The sequence below is a fragment of the Poromitra crassiceps genome, assembly GCF_964638095.1.
Source record: "Poromitra crassiceps genome assembly, contig: HAP1_SCAFFOLD_585, whole genome shotgun sequence".
NCBI classification, from domain to species: Eukaryota; Metazoa; Chordata; class Actinopteri; order Beryciformes; family Melamphaidae; genus Poromitra; species Poromitra crassiceps.
This window is the reverse complement of record NW_028151823.1, coordinates 39,282-50,000: the sequence shown is the minus strand read 5'-3', so window position 1 is coordinate 50,000 and position 10,719 is coordinate 39,282.

The window sequence follows — 10,719 nt, the reverse complement described above, 5'->3', positions numbered from 1 at the left end:
CTGTGTGTGTGCAGCTGTGGCTGAAATCATCCTGATTCATTTGCTGATTGTTGTGGTAAAAACTGTGAGTTTGATGATTTGAGGAGTCAAATGATTTCAGTTAACTTCCAACATGTTGCCACAGCACAGCAGAGCCTCTACACCTCATCTCTAACTGTTCCATATCAAGATTAGAGACACATTTACAACGTTTTGCAATGCGTCCATTCTTCTGTCTAGCGCTTGATATTCACGTGTGTGGTTGTTGATTGGTCAGATTTACAAGTGACCCACGTGGCCACCACACAAACCGCATTCTGATAGGCTGTTGACACCCCCCACCCCCGCAATGTGCGCCAAAGTGGTTTGGTCCATCCACTCTGTTTTTTCCCCACACTCGGCAGTTTAAACTGCAGCGCGCGACTCTGTGTGTGTGTGTGTGTGTGTGTGTGTGTGTGTGTGTGTGTGTGTGTGTGTGTGTGTGTGTGTGTGTGTGTGTGTGTGTGTGTGTGTGTGTGTGTGTGTGTGTGTGTGTGTGTGTGTGTGTGTGTGTGTGCGTGTGCGTGTGCGTGTGTGTGTGAGAGAGCTCTCTAGGGAGGGAGAAGTGAAGCTGTGGGGTCATGTGACAATAACAATGGGCGTGGTAAACTATACACAGTTGGAATCAAAGTTTCCTGCATGTTGGTTTTGTATAATGATCTAGTCAGTTGTTTCTCTGGACACATTGATGTACGTGTGTCTGTATTGTAGAGATAACAGAGAAACTGTCATCAAAACAGTCATTCTTCTACATCTATTTGTTTTCACTTCTTGGATATTTAATTCATCAGTTTGCTTGGGACCACCTGGAACCTCCTCAAGGACCCCTGGTGGTCCCCCCGGACCTCACATTGAGAACCACTGATCTGGATTAAATTAAATTAAAAGAGAAACCTTAATTATGGAAACTAAAATAACAACACATGACTAGACAGTAAATGAGTAAATGTGTAGTTATGTGATGTCTGTCTGTCAGCATCTTCTTCAACAGCTCTCTGGCTCCCTCTGCTGCTGACAACTGAGGAAACTTTATTTTTATTTCATATTTGATGTGCTCATATTCTGTTTTATTTCCCTGCTGAGTCCGAGCTGCAAAGGTCTAATTTTAACCAATAAATCTATAATTGATTATTTAGTTTGAAGACTTCACACTCAACACAAAGCAAGTCAGCAGACAAGGAATATATGAAGAGTGTTGCTGTTAAAGAGCCACGATCAGCAAAACTTCCCTGCATGATTCAAAGTGATCAAAACAATACAAAGTGCTGAGTGTTCAGTTGATAAGTTAGTGCAAAAAGGCTGCACAGTAGCAATGAAGTGCTACGACTGCATCAACTAATCAAGCTGCTTTCTGCCTTCCCTCAGTCATATCATGTCATGTCAAATATCATCTGAAGAAGTAACACATGGGCGTACACCGCATGCTTAGTGAGAAAGACAGTGGTGTTTGGCAATAATATAAATACATTAATAATTATGTTTTATTTCTTTAGCACTTTTGCAGGTCGAGTTATTAAGTGTTTGACAGGGAATAAAACAAATAAAAGCTAACAGGAATGAATTGAAAACAGATTAAAGAAGGATCAAATTGCAAAATGCAAGAGAGCACCAGGTAGAAACAAATTGTTTATCAAATATCAAATGAGTCGTGTGCATGGTTTGGCTCAAATTCATTTCAACCAGTGAAGTCAAGCTTCTGTCCATTGGTCAGTCATAGAGTCTTGATTCTCATTGATTTCTTTCACAACAGCATGTATGAACCTTTTTCAAGATTTTGTTCTCAGTTTGTGGATTGAATCCAGCAGCTTAACTGGCTGAATAGAAAGTGAATTGACCCTTGACCCTGTGCCATGCTTCCAGGTTCAGCTCACCCTGACATCACTGTCTCCTGATTTCCCTCTAGATTAAGATGAAGCTCTGCCTCTTTTTTTAAACCAGGAGCTTTAGTGACTCAATAATAAGAGCTCTGTTTACACTCCTATGTTACAATGTTACAATTTACAGTGTTACAATGTTACAATTTACAGTGTTACAATTTACAGTGTTACAATGTTACAAGGTTAAAAATTCACTTAGCAGACACTTTTATCCAAAGAGACGTACGTACATCTGAGCTTTATAGAACACAAGCAATGATCTAGTCAGAAGACAACAACATGAGGAAGTGCCATCATGAGGCCAAGCTTGAGTCTGAATGGACCCAGGTGTCACCAGGCAGCACAGAGTGCAGAGGATTTATTTATCATTCATGTCCCTCATTCATCACCATTCATGCTATTAACATTCATGTATCTATCATCCCTTTTTCATCCTTTCATCCTTCATGCTCATCAAGTGTGAAGGTGTTGGTTAAAGAGCTGCAGGGTCTGGAGTCTCTTCTTAAAGATAGAGAGCTAGGCCATGTTCAGACTAGGAGGCCAAATTTGATTTGTGAACTTTAGTGACCTATTAATGACTTTATCCAGATTGGTTTTATGAGTCTGGACGCTCCAAGTCTGATTTGTGTCACTTGTCCCAAACCACATATGGAGGTAGTTTCCAATCTGCTTCAAATGTGCTTTTGACTGATGTGTCTTCAGTGCGGACGCGCAGATCCACCAAATCTGATTTGAACGTCACTCGCAACTCGTCATCAAATGCTTCTGCGCAGGAAAACCACATCACCAACATACGTATTTACTGACGCCCACGTCGTTACCATAACAACCCATGCAGATAGGCTGATTTGTGGCAGTGCGGTCACACTCCCAAATCAGATTTGGGAAACCAATCAAGATAATGACGATTAATGACTTTATCACCAAATTGGATTTGCCTGTAATGTGAGTGGCCTCATGCAGGCAGGAATGATAGGGAGAGCTGGGTGTCTTCAGCATAACAGTGATATGAGAAGAGGTAGGACCTCAACCAGCAGAGGGCAGATCCTGAGATACCAAGCTCAGTGAGTGTGGAGAGGAGGATTAGGTGGCTAACTGTGTCTGACAGATCTAGCAGCAATAGAGCCGAGGACTGACCAGCAGCTCTAGCCAAACGCAGTGACTCCATTACTTACCATTACCATGTAAAGAGATCTGAGCTGGTAGAAGCTCATCTTCTGCACGATGGCTTCTTCATATAACTCAACTTCTACACGCTGTTTAATCATAAATATCCAGATAGCTTCTTTTTACAATACCAATTGAAGACAGTGGATTACTTCATCTGTTAGAACAATTGGAATATGAGTTTACACACAACAAACCTAATGAGTGCCTAGTAAACCGTAAGAGACATTTGCAATAACACAACTCATTTCTCACCATTAAACTTAAACGTTGCTGTTCATTTGAACTAGCGGCTGTATATCCAAAACCTAACCTTCCTTTTAACTCTGCTCTTAATGTTGTCACTCTGTAACCATGGTAATCCTTGGCTATCAATGGTAAGCCATGGTAATTGTTGGTAAACATATTGGTAATGAATGGTAACCCTTGGTAACGTTTGGTGAACCATGGTAACCTTTGGTAACACTTGTCCCTCTGTGTCTCTTGCTCCTTCCTTCCTGTCCCGCTAACTCAATCAAAAAACACCAAACCGTTCCACAACGCGGCTTCCTGTGGTGGTGGCGTCTTTGTTGTGGGTTTTGTCTGACTCTCTCTGCCCGCCTGACTGACCTACTGATTGGCTGACTGGCTCGCTGTGTGGTTGGTTGGTTGGTTGTCTGGCTGGTTGATTGGTATCCCAGAGGGCGGCGATGCCTCTCCTGTCCGCCTGCCGTCCAACACCTGCCAGTGTTGTTGTTGTTGTTTCACTCATGAATGTCTTTTCTTTTACATTTGTACTTTTTACCCACCTTATTTTTGAAGCCTGGCTGTCAAATGATTATGGGTGCAAGGTCCGGTGTAGAACGTGACTGATGCAGCTGGGTAATGTAGCCTACTTGGCCGAGGGTCTGCCTGCGGGCGGCGCTCGTGCTCTGCGCATTTCCTCATCAAACTCTGTGAAAAAAAGTTGCTTGTCACAAAGAAATAACAGTCGTTTGACGACTTATTTGAGGGAATGTAATAATGTTATCTATCAAGATGTTTCCAATCTCTATAATCTCTATATGACACATCAAGTGGTCCGGACCATGGTCAGTGCGTCTGTACACTGACCATGCATTAAGACAAGAAGGAACACTGACGGACCACGTGACAGACCACACTGACCACCTGACCGACCACACACTAAGTGATCCGGACCATGGTCAGAGCGTCTGACACTGACCATGCACTGACCATGCATTAATATAGCCTACCCACTATGCCCACTATAGTTTTTGAGATATTAAAGGAACACTCCGCCCATTTTCAACCAGCTTTGTATCATTAGAACATCAGTAGTATATCAGAAAACTGTAAACGGTTTTGAAGTCTGTCATTGAATTTGACAGTTATTGAGTGTTAAAGTGTGGACCAGTGACATCACTGGTCCACACTAACTCAAATTAATAACTCACATTGAGTGCCAAGGACGTCTGTGGACGTCCTAAAAAAAAGTAACGAGGAGTGCCAAGGACGTCTGTGGACGTCCTAAAATCATAATTCATATTATTCCATAATTCTGCTGTTTAAGGTCGTACCCAGCCAGTGAGCATGAATCCCTTCAAGGGATCACACGGCGCCACCTTAAACATCTACACGGGAGCTGCGCCACCCACCTCAGATCCTTTACTTTGTGCAGGAGAAAGCGGAGAAAGCCGTGATCAAAGCGAAACCGATGCATGCTGCAGCCAGAGCCATATAGATTGCTCTGTCTGCAGCTGACAGTTGGCTGCATCCGCGCCCACAACTGAGCTCTTCTGCTTCTGTCTATCTGTCTGCATATAGTTTCTCCACACGATTCCCTGCCAGAAAGGCAGCACCCGAAGCCGAACGGCCAAACCTTTTTCTTCAGTCCCGTTTGGCATTTCCTTGTTGCGCTGCGATCCGGGCAAAAACGGAGGCTGAGAAAACAGACTGTGTGCGTGTGGGGAGGAGCCCGCAGCTCAGGGGTGGAGAGGGGGGAAGGGGGGGAGAGGGGGGGTGGGGCACGCAGGCTGCACAGAACTACACCATGTCACTACATCAGAAAATAGTAGCTAGAGTCAGTGAATGTGCTTGAAATTAGAGTGCAAAAAGTATTCATAAAAGTGACTTTATCTTGAAAAGTAAAAAGACAGCAGAAAACCCTTGAAAGTGCTCTTCTTTCAGAGGCTGTCATTTCATAATGGAACTGTCTAGAAACAAAATTTCTTCTTTGGAAGAAGCAGGAGTGTCCAATGTTTCATTAGAGTCCAGCCCTGTCAATATAGCCCTAATAGAAAAAATTCTATAGCTGTTTTCAACTGAATGGAAGTGAATCTGGCACAGGCTCCAGACAATTTTACTGAAGCGCTGTGGCACTCAATGTGTTAACTCAAATCAACTCTCAATAACTGTCAAACTAGATGAATGATGAATAGTTTGACAGTTATTGAGAGTTGATTTGAGTTAATGAGTAATTGATTTGAGTTAGTGTGGACCTTAACACTCAATAACTGTCAAATTAAATGACAGACTTCAAAACCGTTTACAGTTTTCTGATATACTACTGATGTTCTAATGATACAAAGCTGGTTGAAAATGGGCGGAGTGTTCCTTTAACGTTTGTTTGGCACAACTCATACTATTAACTGCTGCGGGGTTCCGCATTTCTGGGTGGCAAGTGACGTCACGCTGATTCGTCCTATACTATGAATCAACCATATAATTGTCATTTAATTTTTTTTACACTTGCCAAACTGTTGTTATTAGTGTAGAAAGCATTTCAACAAATAACACATCGTCTCCTTTGTAGGTCTATTTTCATTCAAACATTAAACTAGAGGTTCATCTTAGTGTTCTTATGTTCATTATGTTGGACATAGTTCAATTTCTACTTCAATTTTTATGGTAAAAAAATAATAACTTTATCATGCTTTTACTTTGAAGGCAAAATCACTAAACCGGAAGTGCAATTCCTGCTGAAGCAAAACAATCCTGCTCATTTGACGCTAGTCTCTCTCTCTCGCGCGCGCGCGCGCTCTGTCTCTCGCTCTGTCTCTCGCTCTGTCTCTCGCTCTCGATCTCTCTCTCTACTAACTTTATCATGCTTTTACTTTGAAGCTTTTACTCATTTGACGCTAGTCTCTCAATTCAATTCAATTCAATTCAAAAGGCTTTATTGGCATGGAGAACATAAGTTTACATTGCCAAAGCAAGTGTGCAACAAAACAAAAAGTAACACAATTTATAACCGAAAGGTTAGCACAAAACTATAATAGTAACAATAATAACAATAATATAAACTATAATGTTAGCCTGTTATAATACAGAGATATGTAAACATTTCGGTCTTGCAAACAAATATGTACATAGGCTAGGTGACAAAAGTTTAAAAGTTTAAAAATAGGATAAAAGGAGTTGAAGATATCTGTACAGTAGCCTAGGCCAGAGGTTCTCAAATGTTTTTCAGCGAAGGACCCCTTACAAGATAGAAAATATACTGGGGACCCCCCCATTCTGATTTGTGATTTTGGGCTAAGCTTAATTGTTTCCATGGTAACGTGCTTGACTTTTAAATTGATAGGTTTGTTAGATTAGAATTTAATCCATGAACCATTTTAAATTTAAAGCATAAAATATTTTTGTTGAACTATGAAGCTTTTGCAAAAAAATATATAAATATTTTTTTATTTTCCTGAAAACCTTTCGTGGACCCCCTGGCAAAGTGCCACGGACCCCTGGGGGTCCCCGGACCCCCATTTGAGAACCACTGGCCTAGGCTATGTTAACCTGACGCTGCCAGATGGACGGTTTAGCTCCACATTTCACTAAACGTCGAGAGAATCTCTTTTGATCTCGCGAGGTTATTCATCTTGCAAGCAAGGTTAAGGCTAATATGTGTCTGATGTACAAGATGTGCAGAGGGCGGAGCCTAAGCTTGTGGTTGTGTTCCATATCCTTTTCCTGTCACAACCGCTCACAAACCTTTCGCTAGTCTCTCTCTCTCTCTCTCTCTCTCTCTCTCTCTCTCTCTCTCTCTCTCTCTCTCTCTCTCTCTCTCTCTCTCTCTCTCTCTCTCTCTCTCTCTCTCTCTCTCTCTCTCTCTCTCTCTCTCTCTCTCTCTCTCTCTCTCTCTCTCTCGCTCTCTCTCTCTCTCTCTCTCTCTCTCTCCGCCCTCCGCGAGTTCATCATTTCCTTGTTCGGTGTGGCGCAGATTATCTTCTCCAGGTAAAGGTAGGCTATTGTAACAGTACTTTACTGACACTTTTACTCTAACTTGACTCTTTAATGAGACTGTCAACACTGTTAAAACTGTTAGCCTATTTGCTTATTTAGACTAAAAAGAGGAACTATCAGCTGTCAAAGTTTTCTCCGTGTAAAAAACTCTGATTCAAAACTAGACTTGTTTACCCTGAAGTTATGAGGCCGCCGCTGCACCGTCATATCAAATGAACACACCTAGAACTGACAGAGGAGAATATTGCAGTCTGTCTTCTCTCTCTCTCTCTCTCTCTCTCTCTCTCTCTCTCTCTCTCTCTCTCTCTCTCTCTCTCTCTGTGTCTCTCTCTCTGTCTCTCTCTCTCTCTCTCTCTCTCTCCTCTCTCTCTGTCTCTCTCTAAAAGATAGACAACAAATGTTGGTTTTAGAATAAATCCTACTCTTGAGAAAAAAAGTGTGGATGTATAAGTATACATAATACATCCATAACCTTTTTGATATTGCAGACTGTGACGTCAGACAGATTTTAGATGCACTCTCATAGACCCTTCTCACGGGGCCCATTTTGTGTCGAAAAGGCAGGGTAAACAGGTGCAAGCAAAACAGATTGGAATTTGGAAACCCTCATTAGTGTTTTGCTTGCACCTGTGTTTATTCTGCCTTTTTCACACAAAATGGCCCACGTAAAAAGGGTCTATTCTCACTCGTCATTTAGTTATATACTATATAATATAATGACCCCACGGTCTAAAAATTGGGGGCTTTAACAACATTTTGGGGGCACTTTAAAAATAGTAATTAATGCATAAAGTTGCTAAAGTGTAGTGTGAACAACAGCGCTGTTTGTGTGTGTTCTTCATCGTTGTCTTCTGGCATCCAGCTTGCAGGTGCTGAGTGTGATACAGATGGGATTTAAATGTATTGAATGAAAATACAATTATCAAAATATTGGGGGCAATTTTTGCCTCATGATCATGTTTTTTAGGGGAATTAATCTGAGATTTCTTGGGGGCATTTTTGCCCTGTGTGTGTGTGTGTGTGTGTGTGTGTGTGTGTGTGTGTGTGTGTGTGTGTGTGTGTGTGTGTGTGTGTGTGTGTGTGTGTGTGTGTGTGTGTGGGTGTGTGTGGCCCCTGGCTAAATTCCTACACTGGCAAACACATAGATAAATACATAGCTGAGAGAGAGCAGAATAGACAGGGTGTCTGGGGCTGGGCGATATGGTTGAAATCAGTATCACGAATAGTCACAGGGGTCAGTTTAGAAACATAATGTATATCACAATATGGGTCATATATTAAGCAAAATTAAAATTTGGTACTCCAATTATCATATTATCATATATTATAATTACCTGGCGTTATGATGTCACTGAATAGACGACAAACGATAGTACTGGATTATCTCCCTTTGGCACAGCTGCTACTCAATCAGTCAGCTGTAGACATTCTGACTAGTCTAACCTTAACCAGAACTAACTAGCACAGAAGAAATCTAACTAATCTACCGCCTAGTCTGCCCTGTCCTGACCTAGTCTAATCTAGTCTAATCTTAGCCTGAACACTATACGATCACGGCTAATCTGCAGCCTAACCTAAACCACTCTGACCTACCCTGGCACCGACTACCCCAGTCCCCACTCCCCCTCCCACAAAGATATGAGAAGTGGAGCCCAGGCAGAGAAATACCCCCACAACCCCCCAACCCCACAAAAACGTTCTAACTATGTTATTTAGGGTCTTATGTTAGTAATTGTGTCCCTCAGAAATTATTATACATTACTTTCAACCCAAAGCCTTAAAATCGACACTTTTCTACAAGATTCTACAAGGTACTTCCTCATTGAAGAAAGCAGTGCGCGAGGTGCTAAAATGCAGGAGCTTATGACGTTATAAGCTCTATATAACCTTTCTACATGCGCGCAATCCGCCCTTCTCCTTTTGTCCGTTCTTTGCCCCCACAGCGCTCTCTCAGTGTCTGTCTGTCTCCCTCCCACTCTGTGTGCTGCCTGCTCTCTCTCTCTCGCTCTCTCTCTCTCTCTCTCTCTCTCTCTCTCTCTCTCGCTCTCGCTCTCTCTCTCTCTCTCTCTCTCTGGACTAGTGAGAGAGAGAGAGAGAGAGAGAGAGCAGGCAGCATAGCGCTGGACACACAGCCTGGTGACGCGAGGTTACTCACACACACACACACACACACACACACAGTAGCGCTGTGCACCCGCAGTGGCAAAGCAGAGATCTCTTCCTCTCAGTACGCTATGCGCGGAGCAACGCGCACACACACACACACACACACACACACACACACACACACACACACACACACACACACACACACACACACACACACTCACCCCATCTCTCTTTCCTTCTCTCTCTCCTTCTCTCCCTCTCTCTCCGAGAGAGAGGTCTCCTCCGAGAGAGAGAGAGAGAGAGAGAGAGAGAGAGAAATTTCCCTGCTGCAGACGGGACACGCCCACACAGTCCGCGGGAGAAAATACACTCTAAAAACGAATTGATACACATGACTTTTGCCATGACTGTCAAACCTAAATTTATATACTTTGCTACGTTCATCATCATTCAAATTTGGCTGGTGGCTTATTAACATAGGGTCCTGTGATGTGATGAACTCACATCACAGGGACTTTAAAGGAGAGGAGGAACCTTGTGAGGGCCGATGCAGCTTAGAGGCCAAACATAGACCCCAACTGGGGACCCTCCTCCGGGACAGGCTGAGATGCAATCGATGCTCGGCTAAACATTTGACTGTTGCAAATATGGAGATGAAATTGCCACAAAAAAGAGTTGGTTGGTAGTTGAAGGTAAATAAAAATAGTACAGTGGATAACCACAATAATTTTGCACGGTTTTGTTTTTTAGAGAAGCATGACATTTCTCACATAGTTATTGAATACCATAATGCTTATTTTCAGATGTGGAGGGAAGGGAAGTAAGATTTGACCTCAAATCCAAGATGGCCGCTGATCCCATGGGTCTAATGTTCAAATGTGCTCATAAGGCATAACAGCTGTGCACTTTTTGAGAAAAGCATGACATTTCTCACATAGTGAGTGAATATCCTACCATAAGGTTTATTTTCAGATGTGGAGGGAAGTCAGATTTGACCTCAAATCCAAGATGGCTGCCAATCCCCCGAGTCTAATACCGCATTCAAGACAACTTGGAACACTGGAAAAATTAGCTCTGACCTGTAAAAAATGATTTGAACGCTTGTCGAGGTCGGAATTACATGTCAGAAATTCGGGTATCATTTCAGATCTCCAGTTTGTCCGAGTTGACATCATCAAAGTGTTTTTTGACCTAATTTGAGGTGCAATTATGCAATATGTGTTTATATTGTTTATATTTCACTCTGATTATAGCAATATGTTGAATTCAACAGCTATTTTACCAATGAAATTAGCTAGCTGAAGTTAGCTGTGTATGTTTTTGTAAATGT